Source organism: Panthera tigris, chromosome X, assembly GCF_018350195.1.
Source record: "Panthera tigris isolate Pti1 chromosome X, P.tigris_Pti1_mat1.1, whole genome shotgun sequence".
NCBI lineage: Eukaryota > Metazoa > Chordata > Mammalia > Carnivora > Felidae > Panthera > Panthera tigris.
In genome coordinates, this window is record NC_056677.1 from 32,271,121 (window position 1) to 32,293,126 (window position 22,006).

Genomic DNA, 22,006 nt, shown 5'->3' on the forward strand with positions numbered 1-22,006 from the left:
CTTGAGTTGTTAATTTTAAGTCAATTATAAATTATAAAGGTTTTAAAAAATATATTTAAAAGTTGATTTATTTTATTTTTAGAGGAAAGTAAATATTCATTCCTGTGTTCCCAAATATAACAATGAAGTTGGCATTTAAAAATGCTGACATACTGGGGCATCTGGTTGGCTCAGTCAGAAGAGCATGTGGCTCTTGATCTCTGGGTTGTGAGTTTGAGCCCCATATTGGGTGTAGAGATTACTTAAATATAAAGTCTTTAAAAAATAAAAAATAGAAATGCTGATGTACCTTGCCATAAAATTTTACTCAGAATTTGCATTGAATTAAAATTCATAATTTTAAAGTCATATTTGTATTATTGTAAACATATGTTAGATACAAAAACAGCATTCTCTATTAGTTTTCAGGTTCTCTGAGGATAAGCATTGTATCTGTACTGCCAAGTGTATTCCAAGATGGTCTATACTGCCCAATTATCATGTGGTGAGGGATTATTTACACTATACCCTTGGGTGCACCTGGGTGGCTTAGTCTGTTAAGCATCCGACTTCGGCTCAGGTCATGATCTTGCAGTTCATGAGTTTGAGCCCCATGTAGGGCTCTGTGCTGACAGCTCAGAGCCTGGAGCCTGCTTCAACTTCTGTGTCTTCCTCTCTCTCTGCCCCTCCCTTGCTCACACTCTGTCTCTCTCTGTCTCTCAAAAATAAACGTAAAAAAATTTTTTAAATATACCTTTCAACTACCCTACCATCCAGTAATCGCACTAGTATTTACCCCAAAAATACAAAAACACTAATTCAGAGGGATACATGCACCTCTATGTTTATTACAGCATTATTTACAATAGCCAAATTATGGAAGCAGCCCAAGTGTCCATCAATAGATGAAGAAAGAAGATATATATATATATATATATATATATATATACACACACACACATATGATGTATATATATATATGTATGTATATGATATATATATTTGAATATATGTATGATGTATATATATATTTGAATATATATATAAAATAATGTAATGGAATATTATTCAACCATAAAAAAGAATGAAATCTCACCATTTGCAGTGACAAGGATGAAGCTAGAGAGTATAATGCTAGGTGAAATAAATCAGCCAAAGACAAATACTGTACAATTTCATTCATATGTGGAATTTAAATAACACAACAAACAAACATGGGGGGAAAATAGGAAAACCAAGAAACAGACTCTTAACTATAGAGAACAGACTGATGGTTACCAGAGGGAGTATGGGTGGAGGATGGGTGAAATAGGTGTTGGGGACTAAGGAGTGCACTTGTTGTGATGAGCACTGGTTGTTGTATGGAAGTGTTGAATCACTATATTGTACACCTGAAACTAATATAACACTGTGTTAACTATACTGGAATAAGATAAATTAATATAAAATAAAATAAAATAAAATAAAAACCTTTCATGTCAGTGGGGTATATGAAACATTCATTGAAAATGAAATATGTTTTTTACATATCCTTTTTACTGAATTCAGGAGGGTGATAGGCTAGGCTTTTGAATTACTCTGTAAGCAAAATAAACCACAGACATTAGAAATGTAAAGCCATACTCAATTCATCATGACAGCAAACTGGAGGATATTCTTCCACAAATATTTTTACGGGGATATATGGACAGTCAGATTGAATCTTGTAGATATATACTGAAATTTCAAATTCACTTTAAGACATTTTTTTCTTTTCTTTTTTCAATTTGAGAGAGAGAGAGAGAGAAAGAGAGAGAGAGTCCTAAGCAGGCTCCATGCTCAGCAAAGAGCCCAATGTGGGGCTCAATCCCACCACCCTGGAGGATCATGACCTGAGCCAAAATCAAGAGTCAGATGCTGAATCAACTGAGCCCCCTCGGCTCCCTAAGACATTTTAAGAAATATGAATATTGATTCTCTAGATAATCTAAAGATTTAAGTAAGCTAATTTTCATACAAATGTCAATCATAGGCATTATGTAACTAACTTTGGTAGTCTATAGCCAAAAGACATTCCCTGTATTCTGATGAGACCCAGTAAATGTGCATAGAAAAAAAAAGTTCATTATTTAACATATCCTAAGTATGCCACACTTTATTCAGTATTTTTCCAACATTTTACTATACGTTTTTCAAACATACAGGAAAGTGGGAAGAATTGTACAGTGAACACTCACCACCTAGATTCTACAAATAACATTTAACTTTAGTTGCTTTATCACATTTATCAGTCTATCCATTTCGCTATCCTTGAATCAGTCCAAATTACTTATTTATTTGTTTAATATTTATTTATTTATTTATTTATTTATTTATTTTGACAGAGAGAGAGAGTGCAAGCACACATGAGCCAAGGAGGGGCAGAGAGAGAGGGAGAGAGAAAATCCTAAGCGGGCTCCATGATGTCAGTGTAGAGCTCAACTCGGGGCTTGATCTCATGAACCGTGAGACCATGACCTGAGCTGAAACCAAGAGTAAGATGTTTAACGTACTGAGCCACCCAGGTGCCCCCCAAATTATTTTTGATGTATTTGAAGGTAAATTCTATACATCAGTATATTTCTGCAAAATACACTAGATTTAATTAGAGTTTAATTTTTTTGAGGTAAAATTTCCTTTTTTTTAAAGCTTATTTATTATTTTGAGAGTGAGAGCATGCACGAGCAAGCAAGGGAGCAGCAGAGAGAGAAAGAAAGAGAGAGAATCCCAAGCAGGCTCCATGCTGCCAGCACACCAGCACAGAACCCCATGCAGGGCTCAAACCCACAAATAGTGAGATCATGACCTGAGCCAAAACCAAGAGTTAGACACTTAACCTACTGAGCCACCCAGGTGTCCCTTGAGGTAAAATTTCTATATGATGTCATGCAAATGTCTTGAGCGTACCATTCAAGGAGTTTCCATAAATGCACAAATCTGTGCAATCAGAATGTAGAATGCTAATACCATCTCGTAAAGTTATCTTGTGCCCCCTTACCACTTCTCAGTCTTCTAATACTCCACAGGAAAATATCATTCTCTTTTTTTCCTACCACAGATGAATTTTAACTGCTCTAGAAATTAATATAAATACATACTCTTTCATATAAGGCTTTCTTCACTCAGCATATTTTTTTTCTGATTCATCCACATTGTTACTTTTTTCAGTAGTTCTTTCCTTTTTATGGCTGAGTAATATCTCATTGTGTGAAGATGCCTCATTTTATTTAGCCATTGTCTTACTGATGGAGGCCTGTGTTTCCAATTTCAGGCTGCTGTGAATCTTCTTCTAATAGTCTTTGTGTATATATTTTTTTCATTTCTCTTGATGAGAGGACTCTGGATTATAGGGTAGGCTTATGTATAGTTTTAGAAGAAATTGCCAAATCTTTCTCTAAAGTAGTTGTATGGTATTACATTCCCACCAACCATGTATGAGTGTTCCAATGGCTCCATATTTTTACTAACATTCAGTGGTGGTGGTCTTTACAATTTTGACCAAACTGATGGGTGTGTTTTGTTAGCCAATTGTGGTTTTATTGTGCATTTCCCTGATGACTAATGGTCTTGGACACAGTGTCATGTGCTCTTTGGACATTTGTGTCTCTTCCTTTGTGAGGGTTCTACTCAACTTTTTTGTTCATTTTCAAATTATTTACTTTTATTGTTTCCAGAATTCTGTATGCATATTGATACCAGTACTTTGTGAGTTATATGTTTTGCAAGTTTTTCTCCCAGCCTGAAGATTTTTCATTAATTTTTTAAATGATGCCTTTCAATGAGCCAAAGTTTTAAATTTTTATGCGGATTAATTTATCATTATTTTCATTTATGGTTATTGCTTTCTTCTATGTTAGAACCTTTGTCTACCCCAAGTCACAAAAATAGTCTATGTTTTCAAATAAGAGATTTATAGTTTTACTGTTTATATTTAGGTCTATGTTCCATCTCAGATTAGTTTTGTTTATGGTGCAAGGTAGGAATTGCATTGTATTTCTTTACATATTAATACCCAGTTCCAGCATTATTCATAGAAATGTACTTCTTGTTCTCAATGGGTTACCTTGGCTATGTTGTCAAAAAGCAAATGACCATACAAGTGGGAGGACATTTCTGGGCTCTCTGTTCAATTCTGTTGATATTTTTATTGATCATCATGCCACACTATTTTGATTAGTATGACATTATAGTAGGTCTTAAAAGTCAGTTATTGTGAGTCCCCTAAGTTTGTTCTTCATTTTCAAAATTGCTTTGGATAATTTAGATTATTCCTTTACAGTTTCATATCCTTTAATTTCCTATATACATAATTTCCTATATACATAATCAGTTTGGCTATTTTTTGTTAAGTCTGCTGGGATTATGACTGGGAGTGTGTTGACTCTAAAATCAAAATTGGGAGAAATATATATCTTAACATTATTGAGTTTTCCAATCCATGAACATGGTATATCTTTCAATTTAGTTAGGTCTTGCTGAATTTCTCTCAGCAGTATTTGGTACTTTATAATAAAGAGGTCTTACCTATCTTTTGTTAATTTTTTTCCTATTTAATAGTTTCTGATGTTATTGTAAATCAAATGGGTTTTAAATTGTATTTTCTAATTGTGTGCTAACATATAAAACAACTGATTTTTACATTATTTAATTTCCAAATATAGTTAATCCTTGAACAACATGGGTTTGAAGTGCATGGGTCCACTTAGATGCAATTTTTTTAAGGCACACACTTTTTTTTCTTGGATTTTTAAAAATGTTTTATTTATTTTTGGAGGGGGGAGGGGCAGAGAGAAAGGGGGGCAGAGGATCCAAAGAGGGCTCTGCAGCAGTGAGCCTGATACAGGGCTTGAACTCATGAGCCATGAGATCATGATCTGAGCTGAAGTTGGTTGCTCAACCAACTGAGCCATCCTGGTGCCCCAGATTTTATTTTTTTGAGTAATCTGTACACCCAATGTGGGGCTTGAATTCACAGCCCCAAGATCAAGAGTCATATGCTCTAACGACTGAACTAGCCAGGTGCTCTGCAAATTTGTTTTGATAAAGGACAGTACTTTAAGTGTACTTTCCCTTTCTTATGATCATCTTTTTTTTTTAATTTTTTTTTAACGTTTATTTATTTTTGAGACAGAGAGAGACAGAACATGAACGGGGGGGGGGGTGGTCAGAGAGAGAGAGGGAGACACAGAATCCGAAACAGGCTCCAGGCTCCAAGCTGTCAGCACAGAGCCCGATGCGGCGCTTGAACTCACGGACCGCAAGATCATGACCTGAGCCGAAGTCGGATGCCCAACCAACTGAGCCACCCAGGCGCCCCTCTTATGATCATCTTAATGGCATTTTATTTCCTTCAGCTTGCTTTATTGTAAGAATACCATATACAATACATATAACATGCAAAATATGTGTTCATTGACCATTTATGTTATTGGTGAGGTCACCAGTCAACAGTAGGCTATTAGTGGTTTAAATTTGGGGGGAGTTAAAAGTTATGTGTGGATTTTCAACTGTATAGCAAGGGGTGGAAGTTGGTGCCCCAATCCTCTGTGTTGTTCAAGGGTCAACTGTATGTGAATTTTGTCTAGCTATCATATTGTATTCATTGCTAATTTAATTTCATTGTAGTCAGAGGACATACTCTGCATGATTTCAATTCTTTTAAGTTTATTGACACCGGTTGTATGGCCTATCATATGATCAATCATGCTACCTGTATGTTTATCAAAAATTTTCAAGAAGATACAAAAGAAATACAAAAAATAAACCCTTTCTTGTAGTTTATCAAACCACTTAGGAGTTAAAAATATAAACACATGGAACAATATGTCAAATACAGGTAAAACTAAAATTATATCATTGTGTGAATTAAGCACATAAGTGATGAAAAAATCTTTTTTAAAAAATGTTTAGTGGGGTTCCTGGGTGGCACAGTCAAGCCTCTGACTTCGACTCAGGTCATGATCTCACAGTTCGTGAGTTCGAGCCCAGCATCAGGCTCTCTGATGACAGCTCAGAGCCTGGAGCCTGCTTCAGAGTCTGTATCTCCCTCTCTCTCTCCCTTTGCCCTCCCCTGCTCACACTTTATTTCCCTCTCTCTCAAAAATTAAATAAACATTAAAAATTTTTTTAAATGTTTATTTAATTTTTGAGAGAGAGAGATAGAGCACAAGCTGGGGACGGACAGAGAGAAAGCAGAACAGAGAACCTGAAGCAAGCTCTGTGCTGACAGCAGAGAGCCCAATGCAGGGCTCAAACTCATGAACTGTAAGATCATGACCCAAGCTGAAGTCAGATGCTTAACCAACTGAGCACACCAGCAATGAAAAGTTCTAAAGAAAAGGATTGGTTAAGCAAGATGGTGGAGCAGCTTAGAAGTTCTCAGCTTGTCTCTTCCCTGAAATGCAGCTAGATCAGCACCAAACCATTTTGCACACCTAGGAGACTGATCTGAGGATTAACACAACAATCCGTATAACTTGAGCCACAGAACTTGGCAGGTGCGTGGTATGGAGAGGTGAATTGTGGGAGAGAAAAGACACAGAGGGTAGGGAGCTGTTTTTGCAGAGAGAGGATAAATAAAGAGGGACAGAGTGCTGTGCACTTGGAGAATACAGGAAAAACATCCCCCTGAAAGTAGCTGGAGAGAAAGAGAGTGAAAACACAAGGAACTGAACAAGAAATCAGCTCCCCAAAACCATTGACACAGAGAAAGGAGAGGGTCTCAATACTACAGGACTCTATAAATGGTGGAGCACAGAGTCTGAAGTTACAGAGCTCAGTGCCTGGTAGTGCTCTGGTGAAGAAACAGGGTGAATCCCCAAGAGCAGGCAGCGAGGTCTGAGGGGTCTGTGTGCCAAACGGGGAGCAGTTCCTCTGATTGGAGAGCATTTGGTAGAGGCCATACAGCACCCCCCCATAGGCAAAGGTCCTAGCGGACCCCAGAGAGCAACCACGTTTGCTGGTATTGGGACAAAGACATCAGAGTATGCTGAAACCTGGTGCTGGCTGTGTGTTGTGATTTGCCATAATCTCTGCCACTGTGTGATTGCACAAACATTTTCTGGTGCAGGTCAGCACCCAGCCATTGGTCAGCAAGACCCTCCCCAAGAGAGTCGGGGTGGGTCCAAGCTGCAGGGGTCTCTGAAGTAAGGGATTTTGAAACACAGCCCCATCTGAGATAAAACCCTGGAGGGAGGTGCCACCTGGCAGGTTGACTGCTTGGACATGGACAGTGGTGAAGTGGGGAGTGAACAGAGGCCTGAGACAAAGAAGGGGTGCTTGACTACAGGTCAGTGAGAGCGCAGAGTTCCTGTGCCAGGGACTAGAAAGCTGGGTGAGCCATTTCCACCTCTCCCGCACACAAGCATACATGTGCCCACGCATGTGCACCACACTGATCCACTCCGGTAAGCTAACCAGCGCCACCTAGTGGAAAACGGAGCTAGTAAACCAAGCCCCGCCCAACTGTGCCCTCCAAGCATATCCCCTAGCCAACTAGCACAAGCCTCTCTGCCAGCTTAGTGTACAGACTATAGAGGGCTTCATAGTTTGAGTTCTAGGAGAAACTGTGTAACTTCATTCGGGTTTCACTCTTTTCACTGGTTCATCTATTAGATTTTTTTTGTTATGCTTTATTTTTGCTTCTGTCTTTGTTTAAATGTTTTTTTTTTCTTTTCCCCCCCCTACTTTCTTTTTCTTGGATACAGAAAGAGAAACATTTATTTTTCTTTTGTTTTTTTTTAATTGAAAAAAAATTTTACTATGTTACTTATTTTTTGTAAAATTTTTATTCTATTTCACATTCTTTATTTCATTTTATTCTATTTTATTATATGCACTTTTTAATTTTTAAATTTTTTTGTACTTTGTTTCTTTTCTTTCTTTTCTTTCCCATTTTTCACTATTTTATCAAATTACAGTGGAAAACTTTCCTAATCTGGGGAAGAACATAGACATCAAAATCCAAGAAGCACAGAGAACTCCCATTAGATTTAACAAAAACCGACCATAAACAAGGCATATCATAGTCAACTTCACAAGATACAGACAAGGAAAGAATTATGAAAGCAGCAAGGGGAACAAAAAGTCCCTAACCTATAAGGGAAGACGGATCAGGTTCGCAGCAGACCTATCCACAGAATCTTGGCAGGCCAGAAAGGAGTAGCAGGATATATTCAATGTGCTACATTGGAAAAATATGCAGCCAAGAATTCTTTATCCAGCAAGGCTGTCATTCAAAATAGGGGAGATAAAGAGTTTCCCAGACAAACAAAAACTAAAGGAGTTCATGACCACTAAACCAGCCCTAGAAGAAATTTCATGGAGACTTTTTGGAAAAAAAGATGAAACAAAACAAAATAGACCAAAAGCAACCAAGACTAGAAAGGACCAGTTAACACCCCCAGAAACTCCAACTCTACAGGCAACACAATGGCACTAAATTCATATCTTTCATTAGTCTAAATGTTAATGGACTAAATGCTCCAATCAAAAGACATAGGGTATCAGAATGGCTAAGAAAACAAGACCCACCTATATGCTGCTTACAAAAGACCCATTTTAGACCTAAAGACAACTTACAGATTGAAAGTAAGGGGATGGAGAACCATCTATCACGCTAATGGTCACCAAAAGAAAGGTGGTATAGCCATAGTTATATTAGAAAAACTAGATTTTAAAATAAAGACTGTAACAAGAGATGAATAAGGGCATTATATCATAATTAAGGGGTCTATCCATCAAGAAGATCTAGCAATTGTAAATATTTATGCCCCTATGTGGAAGAACCCAAACAGATAAATCAATTAATCACAAACATACAGAAACCCATTAACAACAATACCATAATAGTAGGGGAACCTCAACACTCTACTTGCAGCAGTGTATAGATCATCTAAGCAAAAAATCAACAAGGAAACAATGGCTTTTAAAAAAAAATTAATGTTTATTTTTGTGAGACAGAGCATGAGTGGGGGAGGGGCAGAGAGAGAGGGAGACACAGAATCCGAAGCAGGCTCCAGGCTCTGAGCTCTCAGCACAGAGCCCAATGTGAGGCTCAAACTCACAAACTTTGAGATCATGACCTGAGCCAAAGTTGGATGCCCAGTCAACTGAAACAATGGCTTTGAATGACACACTGGACTGGATGGACTTAACAGATATATTCAGAAAATTTCATCCTAAAGCAGCAGAATACACATTCTTCTTGAGTGCACATGAAATATTCTCCAGAATAGATCACATAATGGGACACAAATCAGCCCTAAACAAGTACAGAAAGATCAAGATCATACCTTGCATATTTTCAGACCACAGCTCTCTGAAACTCGAAATCACCCACAAGAAAAAATTTGGTAAGACCATGAATACTTGGAGATTAAAGAACATCCTATGAAATAATGAATGGGTTAAACAAGAAACTGAAGAGGAAATTTAAAAGTACACGAAGCCAATGAAAATGAAAATACTGCAGCCCAAAACCTCTGGGATTCAGCAAAGGTGGTCCTAAGAGGGAAGTGTATAGCAATCCAGGCATTCCTAAAGAAGGAAGAAAGGTCTCAAATACAAAACGTAACCTTATACCTTAAAGAGCTGGAAAAAGAACAGCAAAGAAAGCCCAAAACCAGCAGAAGACAGGAAATAATAAAGATTAGAGCAGAAATCAATGCTTACCAAAAACAAAAACAAAAACAAAAAAACAACAAAAAACCCAGTAGAACAGATCAATAAAACCAGAAGCTAGTTCTTTAAAAGAATTAACAAAATTGATACCCCTAGCCAGACTGATCAAAAAGAAAAAAGAAAGGACCCAAATAAAATCACTAATGAAAGAGTAGAGATCACAACCAAAACTACAGAAATAGGAACAATAATAAGAGAATTTTATGAGCAATTATATGCCAATAAATTGGGCGATCTGGAAGAAATAGACAAGTTCCTAGAAACATAGAAACTACCAACTGTAACAAGAAGAAATAGAAAATTTTAACAGACCCATAACCACTAAAGAAATTGATTCAGTAATCAAAAATATCCCAACAAACAAGAGTCCAGGGCCGGATGGCTTTCCAGGGGAATTCTACCAAACATTTAAGGAAGAGTTAACACCTATTTTTCTGAAGCTCTTCCAAAAAATAGAAATGGAAGGAAAACTTCCAAACTCATTCCATGAAGCTAGCATTGCCTTGATTCCAAAACCAGACAAAGACCCCACTAAAAAGGAGAACTACAGACCAATTTCCCTGATGAATATGGATGCAAAAATTCTCAAGAAGATACTAGCCAACCAGACCCAACAATACATTACAAGAATTATTCACCATGGTCAAGTGGGATTTATTACTGGGATGCAGGGCTGGTTCAATATCTGCAAATCAATCAATGTGATATGTCACATTAATAAAAGAAAGGATAAGAACCACATGATCCTCTGAATAGATGCAGAGAAAGCATTTGACAAAATACATCATTTCTTGATAAAAAAAAACCTTCAAGAAAGTAAGAAGGATCATACCTCAAGATCTTAAAAGCCATGTATGAAAGACCCAATGCTAATATCATCCTCAATGGGGAAATACTGAGAGCTTTCTCCCTAAGGTCAGGAACACAACAAGGATGTCCACTCTCACCACTGTTATTCAACATAGTGTTGGAAGTGCTAGCATTAGCAATTAGACAACACAAAGAAATAAAAGGCATTCAAATCACCAAGGAGAAAGTCAAACTTTCACTCTTTGCAGATGACATGATACCCTACGTGGAAGACCCAAACGATTACACCAAAAAACTGCTAGAACTGATCCATGAATTCAGCAAAGTCGTAAGACATAAAATAAATGTATAGAAATTGGTTGCATTTCTATATACCAGTAATGAAGCAGCAGAAAGAGAAATCAAGGAATCAATCCCATTTGCAATTGCACCAAAAATCATAAAATACCTAGTAATAAACCTAACCAAAGGGGTGAAAAATCTATACACTGAAAACTATAGAGAGCTTATGAAAGAAATCGAAGAAGACACACAAAAAAACGGAAAAACATTTCATGCTCATGGATTGGAAAACAAATATTGTTAAAATGTTGATACTACCCAAAGCAATCTATGTATTCATTGCAATCCCTATCAAAATAACACCAGCATTCTTCACAGAGCTAGTACAAACAATCCTAAAATTTGTATTGAATCAGAAAAGACCCTGAATAGCCAAAGCTATTCTGAAAAGAAACCAAAGCTGGAGGCATCACAATTCCAGACTTCAAGCTGTATTACAAAACTGTAATCATCCAGACAGTGTGGTACTGGCATAAAAACAGACACATATGCAATGGAATAAAATAGAGAACCCAGAAATGGACCCACAAACATATGGCCAACTAATGTTTGACAAAGCAGGAAAGGATATCCAATGGAAAAAAGATAGTGTCTTCAGCAAATGGTGCTGGGAAAATTGGACAGAGACATGCACAAGAATGAACCTGGACCACTATCTTACACCATACCCCAAAATAAACTCAAAATGGATGAATGACCTAAACGTAAGACAGGAAGCCATCAAAATCCTAGAGGAGAAAACAGGCAAAACCTCTTTGACCTCAGTCACAGCAACTTCTTACTTGACATGTGTCCAGAGACAAGGGAAACAAAAACAAAAATGAACCATTGGGACCTCATCAAAATAAAAAGCTTCTGCACAGCAAAGGAAACAATCAGCAAAACTAAAAGGCAACCCATGGAATGGGAGAAGATATTTGCAAATGACATATCAGATAAAGCATTAGTATCCAAAATCTATAAAGAACTTATCAAACTCAACACCCAAAAAACAACAATCCAGTGAAGAAATGGGCAAAAGACATGAGTAGACACTTTTCAAAAGAAGACATACAGATGGCTAAAAGACACATGAAAAAAATGTTCAGCATCACTCATGAGGGAAATACAAATCAAAACCACTATGAGATATTACCTCACACCTGTCAGAATGGCTAAAATTAACAACTCAGTCAACAACAAATGTGGGTGAGGATGCGGAGAAAGAGGAACCCTTTTGCACTGCTGGGGGGAATGCAAACTGGTGTAACCACTCTGGAAAACAGTATGGAGGTTTCTCAAAAAATTAAAAATAGAACTACCCTATGACCCAGCAATTGCCCTACTAGGTATTTATCCAAAGGATACAGGGGTGCTATTTCGAAGGGGCACATATTCCCCAATACTTATAGCAGTGCTATTGACAATAGCCAACGTTTGATAAGAGCCCAAATGTCCATCAACAGATGAATGGATAAAGAAGTTTGGTACATATATACAATGGAATATTACTTGGTGATCAAAAAGAATGAAATCTTGCCATTTGCATCAATGTGGATGGAACTAGAGTGTATTATACTAAGAGAAATAAGTCAGAGAAAGACAAATATCATATGATTTCACTCATATGTGGTATTTAAGATACAAAACAGATGAATATAAAGGAAGGGAAGCAAAAATAATATAAAGACAGGGAGGGAGACAAACCATAAAAGCCTCTTGAAATACAGAGAACAAACTGGGAGTTGCTGGAGTGGTTTTGGGTGGGAAGAGATGGGCTAAATGGGTGATGGGCATAAAGGAGGGCACTTGCTGGGATAAGCACTGGCTATTATATGTAAGTGATGAATCACTAAATTCTATTCCTGAAATCATTATTACACTATATGTTAACTAACTTGGATATAAATTAAAAAAAAAAAAATAATAATAATAATAATAAAAGAAAAGGATTTGTCAGAGTAGGGATTCATTCAGAGTGAGCATCCCTCCACTCTGTAGACATCAGTGTTTGAGCCAATTCTTTTTTCTTAATGTTTATTTTTGAGAGAGAGAGAGAGAGAGTGAGTGAGCCAGCAGGGGAGGGACAGAGAGGGAGGGAGACATAGAATCTGAAGCAGGCTCCAGGCTCCAAGCCCAGAGCCCAATATGGGGCTCGAACTCACAAACCACGAGATCATGACCTGAGCCAAAGTTGGACACTCAACCTACTGAGCCACCCAGTTGTTTCTTGAGCCAATTCTTGAAACAGGTGTTGGAGATAAACTATTGAATTGGAAATTGGAGCACTAATAAATGAAATGACTTAACATATGGGATTTTAAAAAAGTTGGGCAAGTCATAAACAGAAAACAGCATGGAATCTCCTTCCTTCCCTATATTTCTTCTCCTTTTTTTCTACAAGAATGTTTTTCTAATCTTGTATGTGTTAGGCTTTGTGATTAATGTCAGAGCTGTACTGCCCCTCCTCTCAAAGAGTTCTCAGTACAGAGGGAGATTCAGGCATAAATGAATTAAGACATAAGCGTTAAGAATAAGGGGGATACAAGTACTGTGATAGCAAGGTGAGTGGAAATAACTAATTTACTTTGCATGCTGTGGCACTAGGAAGACTTTACATATTGGCTGTATTTTGAGCTGGATCTTTAAAAATGTGTCTGCCATACAGAGAGAATAGAAAAGTCCTACCAGCATGAGAGTATAAGGTAAATATAGAGAGTAGCTTATCATGTATATGATGGGTTGGGGTGTGAGTTTGCAAAGATGCGCTAGAGCCAAACAATTAGAAAACTTGATTGTGCTTAGGGAGCTTACCTTTTATGTTAAAGTGGGTAGGAGTCATGAAATGTTTTTAAGAAATACAGTGGCTTAATCATATTTGTTTTTATAAAGCTATCTTGTGGAATTCAGAAGGGTGGATTGGATTTGGAAGAAACTAAAGACAGGGAAACTAGTTGGGAGACCATGTTGTAGGTCAGGCGATTAATGATGAATCAGGCAGGACAGAAGGATTAAGATGTGAGACATATACAAGGTAGAGTGAATCAACAACTGAGGATAGAAAAGAAGGGATCATGGGTGGGGTGCTTGGATGGCTCAGTCAGCTGAGCGACTGGCTCTCTATTTCGGCTCAGGTCATGGTCTCACAGTTTGTGAGATGGAGCCCTGCATTGGGATTCTCTCTCTTTCTCTCTCTCTCTCACAAAATCAATAAATATTTAAAAAATAAGGGATCATGGGTGACTTTACTATTTCTAATGTATGTGATGGGATGCATGGTGGTTTCATTAAGAAGGAAAGAAAATGCAGAAGGAAAGGCAGAAGAAAAATTGAGTTTTGTGTCTTATAAATTGAGGAGGAATTATCCATTCATCAGCTGTAACTATAGATCTGAAGATGAGGAGAAGGCTGAGGGCTAGAGATTTGATTGGCAAGTCGTTAAGATTTATTTGATATCAGTTAAGCCGAGAACTAGCTCTATACCCAACTGGTGTGTCTTAGGGAGACTGAAGTATTGAATGAGGATTAGGCTGCGGTAACTTGTGAGGCCCCTCTGGGCCTTTGAGTAAATATTAAGAGGAAGGAGTGGTTGAAGAATATGGGATAACCAGGAGATGCAGTGCTAGTGAAATAGAGCTGGAATACCAACTCTGACCATTTGGTTCCTAAACTTGCCTTACTTCTTACACAAGAGGCGTATCATAAAACAATAACTGGATGAAAATTAAGCTCACATCATGTATTACTTAGAACATTTTGGAGTTTATGCAAGAGAAAATAATTTGAACTAGCTTCAGTTAAATAAGACATTCTTATGAGAATGCAGTGGTACCTCACAGAAGCCACGAGTAAGAATGCGATTATAAGTAGGAGGCAGACCACCATTGAGGATCTAGGTGGTCTTATGTTACATGGCAAAGGGGAATTAAAGGTACAGATGGAATTAAGGTTGCTAATCAACTTAAAGTAAGATTATTTGAGATTATCTGACAGGCCCAATATAATCATAAGGGACCTTAAATGTGGAAGAGGTAGGCAGAATTGTCAGTGTATCAGAGTAATGTCATTGCTGGCTTTGAAGATGGAAGGGGGCCATAAACCAAGGAAGTTGCCTCTAAAATGTGGACAAGTCAAGAAGGATTCTCCCTAGAACCACAAATTCCATAAAGGAATTCAACTCTGCTGACACCTTGATTTTAGCTCAGTGTGACCCTTTTCAGACTTCTGACCTCTGGAGCTATAATAAATTTGTGTTGTGCTAAGCCACTAAAGTTTGTGGTTATTTTTTTACAGCAGCCACAGAAAACTATTATTAAGAATGGTTAATACTTGAATAAGAGAGAGAGGTAAAAGATAACTTCAAGGCTGTATTTCTTATGCAGTTGTTCCATGGTGAACTTTAAAAAAAAAAAAATCTGTCCAGCAACTTTTCTCTTGTTCCAAAAATAGCATCTTCCCCCCACACTTTGTTTTTATTTTGTCCTCCAACTGTGGTTCTACTGGGGGTGCCATTCTTTTTTCTTTTTTTAAGATTGATTTGTTTGTTTATTTATTTATTTATTTATTTAGAGCAAGAGCAAGTGAGGAGGGGCAGAGAGAGACAGAGAGAGAGAATCTCAAGCAGGCCACATGATCAGTGCAGAACCTGATGCTCACGAACTGTGAGATCATGACCTGAACTGAAATCAAGAGTGGGATGCTCATCCGACTGAGCCACCCAGGCACCCCTGGTGGTGTCATTATTATGTCATAGATATACTTTTTCTCCGAGAATGGTTATTTTACTTCATCTTACCCAATCATGCTCCTTATCTGGTGTTCTAAAAATTGGAACTGAGGGAAGAGAGGCCCATTCTGTCTGGTAACAACGTGACAGGTGTGAGCCCACAGTGAGCCCACAGTTTATCAGAGACCACGGTTCTAAGCCTGCAGAACATGCCTTTCAGAGGTTCCAAAGGAATGACCCTGTCCAGAGAGGCTGGGTTGAGAGCCTAACCTGGAATTTGAAGCATTCCCGTTACTTGTTCTATTTATTCTTTTTTTTTTAACGTTTATTTATTTTTGAGACAGAGAGAGACAGAGCATGAACGGGGAAGGGGCAGAGAGAGAGGGAGACACAGAATCATAAGCAGGCTCCAGGCTCTGAGCCATCAGCCCAGAGCCCGATGCGGGGCTCGAACCCACGGACCGCGAGATCGTGACCTGAGCTGAAGTCGGACGCTTAACCAACTGAGCCACCCAGGTGCCCCTGTTCTATTTATTCTTAAAGCCAATCATAGACTTACCCCTTCACAGTTTGGGTTACACAATAACTTTCTCTTTTTTGCCTAAGATACTTCATTTTACTTTTGGTCGCTTTAATCAAAATATCCTGACAAACTCAGACACAAAATAAGAAAATAAACCCATAATTGAATGAAAGTTTGTGAACATATATACACATCTATTAAGAATGCAAAAATTACCTTTATTAACCCAGTGGTTTTTTGGGGGCACCTTCTGTACGTGAAACATTTTATTAGTGAAATGAATAGGACAAAGTCCATTTCCAGGCATTCACAGATTTATTCATCCTACAGTCTGTGTTTATGTTTACCAATGTACATACCCTCCTGTAATATGTCCTCACTACAATCCTCCTGTACTTATTTGACAAATGCAAAATAGAAATGAGTTCAAGAAGGTCTGGTTTGTAAAATACACAAATGGAAGGACCACAAAGGTTAATGGGGAGAATTTCAGGATATTCAGATCTCTAAGGGCAATTACCAGACTCTCCCCAAAAATGCTGCCATCACAGTCAAAACAGTTGCTAGGCAGGACTAGGGGTGTGGCCTTGTGACAATTTTTTTATTCTTAATAAGCCAAATGTTTCTCAGTTCTATCATAACTAAAGTAAAAAGAAGAAAGGAAAAGTAATTTGGAATATATCACTTTAGGCCCACAGGACAATTCATGTTGGATTCACTCAGGTGTGTTTGTTTTAATAGCTGATCTGAAGGCACGTGAGATACCCCAGCTGACCAGACTCTAAATAGAAAAGCATAGAACTTAAAACTAAGCACGCATGCAGCATGGAATAATAATCAAGTTAGGCTTCTTAAAATGCTAAATGCCATAAAACCTGAAACCATTAGGGCAAAGTCCACACAACACAGGCCGAAAATTCTGTTTGTAGACAGGCTTTTAGAAGGCTCAAATTCTAAGGTGCTACCTAAAAAGTAGGGTCAAAGATGCGTCTTATTTGAGAACCCGTGTTCTTCTTCCCAAGATATTTGGGTAGGCTTATTCAACTCTCTTTTTAAGAAAAAGCGGATTATTGAGAGGGAAGGGTGCTGAAGGGGTACTTGAACAAATTATAGCTGAGAACTTCCCTGAACTGGGGAAGGAAAAAGGCATTGAAATCCAAGAGGCACAGAGAACTCCCTTCAGACGTAACTTGAATCGATCTTCTGCACGACATATCATAGTGAAACTGGCAAAATACAAGGATAAAGAGAAAATTCTGAAAGCAGCAAGGGATAAACGTGCCCTCACATATAAAGGGAGACCTATAAGACTCGTGACTGATCTCTCCTTTGAAACTTGGCAGGCCAGAAAGGCTTGGCACGACATCTACAGTGTGCTAAACAAAAAAAATATGCAGCCGAGAATCCTTTATCCAGCAAGTCTGTCATTTAGAATAGAAGGAGAGATAAAGGTCTTCCCAAACAAACAAAAACTGAAGGAATTTGTCACCACGAAACCAGCCCTACAAGAGATCCTAAGGGGGATCCTGTGAGACAAAGTACCAGAGACATCACTACAAGCATAAAACATACAGACATCACAATGACTCTAAACCCATATCTTTCTATAATAACACTGAATGTAAATGGATTAAATGCGCCAACTAAAAGACATAGGGTATCAGAATGGATAAAAAAACAAGACCCATCTATTTGCTGTCTACAAGAGACTCATTTTAGATCTGAGGACACCTTTAGATTGAGAGTGAGGGGATGGAGAACTATTTATCATGCTCCTGGAAGCCAAAAGAAAGCTGGAGTAGCCATACTTATATCAGACAAACTAGACTTTAAATTAAAGGCTGTAACAAGAGATGAAGAAGGGCATTATATAATAATCACAGGGTCTATCCACCAGGAAGAGCTAACTATTATAAATGTCTATGCGCCAAATACCCGAGCCCCCAGATATATAAAACAATTACTCATAAACATAAGCAACCTTATTGATAAGAATGTGGTCATTGCAGGGGACTTTAACACCCCACTTACAGAAATGGATAGATCATCTAGACACACAGTCAATAAAGAAACAAGGGCCCTGAATGATACATTGGATCAGATGGACTTGACAGATATATTTAGAACTCTGCACCCCAAAGCAACAGAATATACTTTCTTCTCGAGTGCACATGGAACATTCTCCAAGATAGATCATATACTGGGTCACAAAACAGCCCTTCATAAGTTTACAAGAATTGAAATTATACCATGCATACTTTCAGACCACAATGCTATGAAGCTTGAAATCAACCACAGGAAAAAGTCTGGAAAACCTCCAAAAGCATGGAGGTTAAAGAACACCCTACTAACGAATGAGTGGGTCAACCAGGCAATTAGAGAAGAAATTAAAACATATATGGAAACAAACGAAAATGAAAATACAACAATCCAAACGCTTTGGGATGCAGCGAAGGCAGTCCTGAGAGGAAAATACATTGCAATCCAGGCCTATCTCAAGAAACAAGAAAAATCCCAAATACAAAATCTAACAGCACACCTAAAGGAAATAGAAGCAGAACAGCAAAGGCAGCCTAAACCCAGCAGAAGAAGAGAAATAATAAAGATCAGAGCAGAAATAAACAATATAGAATCTAAAAAAACTGTAGAGCAGATCAACGAAACCAAGAGTTGGTTTTTTGAAAAAATAAACAAAATTGACAAACCTCTAGCCAGGCTTCTCAAAAAGAAAAGGGAGATGACCCAAATAGATAAAATCATGAATGAAAATGGAATGATTACAACCAATCCCTCAGAGATACAAACAATTATCAGGGAATACTATGAAAAATTATATGCCAGCAAATTGGACAACCTGGAAGAAATGGACAAATTTCTAAACACCCACACTCTTCCAAAACTCAATCAGGAGGAAATAGAAAGCTTGAACAGACCCATAACCAGCGAAGAAAAAGCGGATTATTGTCACCGAAAGTGCAGAAACAGCAGCAACAGTTCTCAGGGAAAGGGCTGAGCCTTAACAGCTGTCTCTAGTTGGATAATCACCCACTACATTCTGGGCTGGCACACAGCAGAGTCACGTTAACGAGGATACACTGCACAGGAGGTCTGTGCATGAGATATCCCTAAATTCCTCACCTCTGGAGGGCGGATAATATGTGGGGAGATAGGCGTGCAAAAGGGTAAAAGGCTAGCTAGGAAGGATCCAAGGTGGCTCCAGGGAGAGGCGTGGTGGCCCCCGGGGACTGACTAGCTTGGCCTCGCGCCAAACGGGCTTTCTTGAGGATGAGTGTGGGGGTGCACCGAGAGGACTCGACAACTTCTCTGCCTGTGTTATAAACAGACCTCAAGAGTGGAAAACTCCAGCCCAGTGCCCGGAGCACTCGGTTTTCCGGACCCAGGCAGCCACGGCTCCGCCCCTCGGTTTCCCACCCCGCCTGGCCACGCCTCTCCTCTCCTAACCCGGCCCGGGCCCCGCCCCCGCCGCTTCCCACCATCATTCCCTTCGGCTCCTGGTTCCTGGTAGGTTCGGCAGCAGTGGGAGCGCGCAGGCGCGGCTGGAGGCTCGCAGAGCGCAGAGTAGCGGCGCGGAGCGCGCGGTAAGTGAGGTGTTGGCGCCGGGATTGTGGCTGGGGAACCAGGTTCGCGCCGAACATCCCGGCAAGATTCGGGGAGTGTGCGGGTGAGTGCCCGGGGAATCTTCGGTCCCGGGAAGAGAAATTGGCCGGACGTGAGGCAGAGGGAGTTAGCCGCGCTGCCTAAGAGTGTCCAGCTCCGGCCGCGTGGGGAGCGGAGTACGTGGTGGCGGGAGTGGGTGAGGGTTTGTGTTAGGAGGAAAGGGCTCTAGAGACTGAAGTCCTTACTCAGGCTTGGCAGGACCGGGAGGCTCGCCAAGGGCGCTGGAGGGTGTCCCAGCTTCAAGTTCAGTATCCCCTTCTGGGTGCCCCTGAGCGGCGTCCCGGGCCCATCCCTTCCCCCGCCCCGCCTCTCAGAGTGCGGAGTTGCCAGGAACGTTCCGGGTTTGGGGGGAGAGGATTTGGGGAAGGTAGGCTCTCGCCCCTGGCTAGTGCCAAGGAGGGCGTGGCGTTCGTGTGACTTTCCTTCACCCCGCCTCCGGGAATGTGTCCGTCTTCTGGTACATTGTGCTCATGGACTTTTTAACAAAGGCTATGACTGTTTTCTAGGCAGTGGCGGGTGACAGCGGGGGCGGGTCGGTGGGAGGGGGGCGCGTACGAGGTCGCGGTGTGGTCCTGGGGGACGGGGGCGGGGGCCGGCGTGGAGGGAGTGGAAGGAAGGGAACAACCTTCCTGCCTCGGCTTTTTCCTTCTTCCTGGTCCGCTGATTTTGATCAGTGGTAAGAACAGCCTCAAGAGGGATATGATTGGAAATCAGTGTGTGTTCGGACTCTGGCTGCAGCCGTTGGTTTTGTAACTGTGCTGTTGATGTATTTTCTAAGTGTCCCTTCAGGAGAAAAACGAAACTAATGAAATCGAAGAGGAAATAATTGAACGAAAGGGTGAAGAGGTGGAGTGTCAAAACTTAGAGCTAAATTAATGCCTTCTGGTAGTCATAGTATAAATAAAGCCAGACTTTGAAGGATGTGAAGGTGTGCAAGTCAGGGGAAGTGAGGAGATTAGGGTGCTGTTGATTGTTTCAATCAAGAGGGAATTATTGGATGTGTGTGTGTGGAGGTGTTGCCAAGTTCTTGGATAGACTCACTTTAGAACCCTTACGAATGATATTGGGAATATAAAACATTAGGGCAAATACTGTAGTATTGGATAAGGTTCCAGGGCTTTCATTTGCAAAATTAGAGTCTTTATGAAAAGTAGTATGTGTGTTTTCAAGCATAAATGTTGATTTTTTTACTCATCTGTTTAACTTAATACAACAAAACAAACAACTTCTTCCTCCTCCACCCCTTTCCCTTGATTGTGAATCCTGTTTTATAAACATTTAACTTTCAGATCTAAAGTGTTTAAAGGCACCCCCTCCGAAGTGAACAGGATTTCTTCATGTGTTGTCATTTTACTCTTTCTTTTTCCTGTTATTTTAAGTTAAATTCCATGAACATTACCAATTTTGGGGAGGGGGGTGTTAGGGATACCTTTTCCTTTTCCAGTGCTTAATGAACCCTTGTTCATCCTTTCAGACTCAGCCCAAATTTTTCTTGGAAAAATTTGCAAACTCTCCCAGAATGAATTAATCGCCCTCTTTTCTGTTAAACTAATACCACTGGTCTTATTTCTCTCTTCGAACTAGAACCTCAGTCTTCTGTGCTACCCCAAAACCTAGGGCTGCTGGGTATGTATTAAGTGCCTAATAAATGCACTTACATGTAGATGTTAATAAATGCTGTTAGAAGATAATTCATATTGTGTAAAGTTAATGGGATAATAAAAGAAATGCCGAATACTGAAATTATATGTAATTGAACGACATTATTTGGAATGTGGATAAGAAAAAGTGTGGCAATAAGTCCCCATTTATTAGTCTGGTTTATCCTTCTAAAAGAGGTGGAAAAGCTTTGCAAATATAGGCAAAATAGGCATCAGAAAAGGGCAAAATTTAAAACAGGTCAGCTTCTGATACTGAAACTAGTGAAAAGTCCAACATAAAACTGAAGATTAATCTTTTATAGAAAGACACTAACTGGGTACTGCTGTAATTTAGGAATTTGCAAGTGAATCAAGCTGGCCAGATGGTATCCTCTGAAGGCTAATAATGTAACTAAAGAAACTAACCTATTAGACCAATTAGAGAGTCTAAACAGTTGTGTTTAGAAGGAATACTTACAAATCTTACGGTGGTTTGAACATTTAGCTAGTGGGCCTCTTCATGTTGTAGTACTCTCAATAGGCTTGGCCCCACTATTTCTGCAGCCTGTTTTTGACATCTGTCTTAAGTCTACCAGCATCATTGTCTTTACAGTCACCTTTGGCTCTTGA

At 39.3% G+C, this 22,006-nt stretch overlaps 1 protein-coding gene across 2 annotated transcripts in view; it reads left to right on the top strand.

The window, feature by feature from the left end:
- The first annotated feature begins 19,602 nt into the window (after nt 1–19,602).
- The window catches only part of PRRG1 (proline rich and Gla domain 1), a 140,473-nt gene continuing 138,069 nt past the window's right edge, over nt 19,603–22,006 (top strand). Inside the window, exon 1 of one of the 2 annotated variants that reach the window (XM_042974820.1) lies at nt 19,603–19,657. The gene's annotated coding sequence lies outside the window, so the exon portion shown is untranslated. Of the gene's footprint in view, nt 19,658–19,702; nt 19,741–22,006 lie in introns of those variants that run through there. The other variant, XM_042974821.1, reaches the window with a different exon arrangement.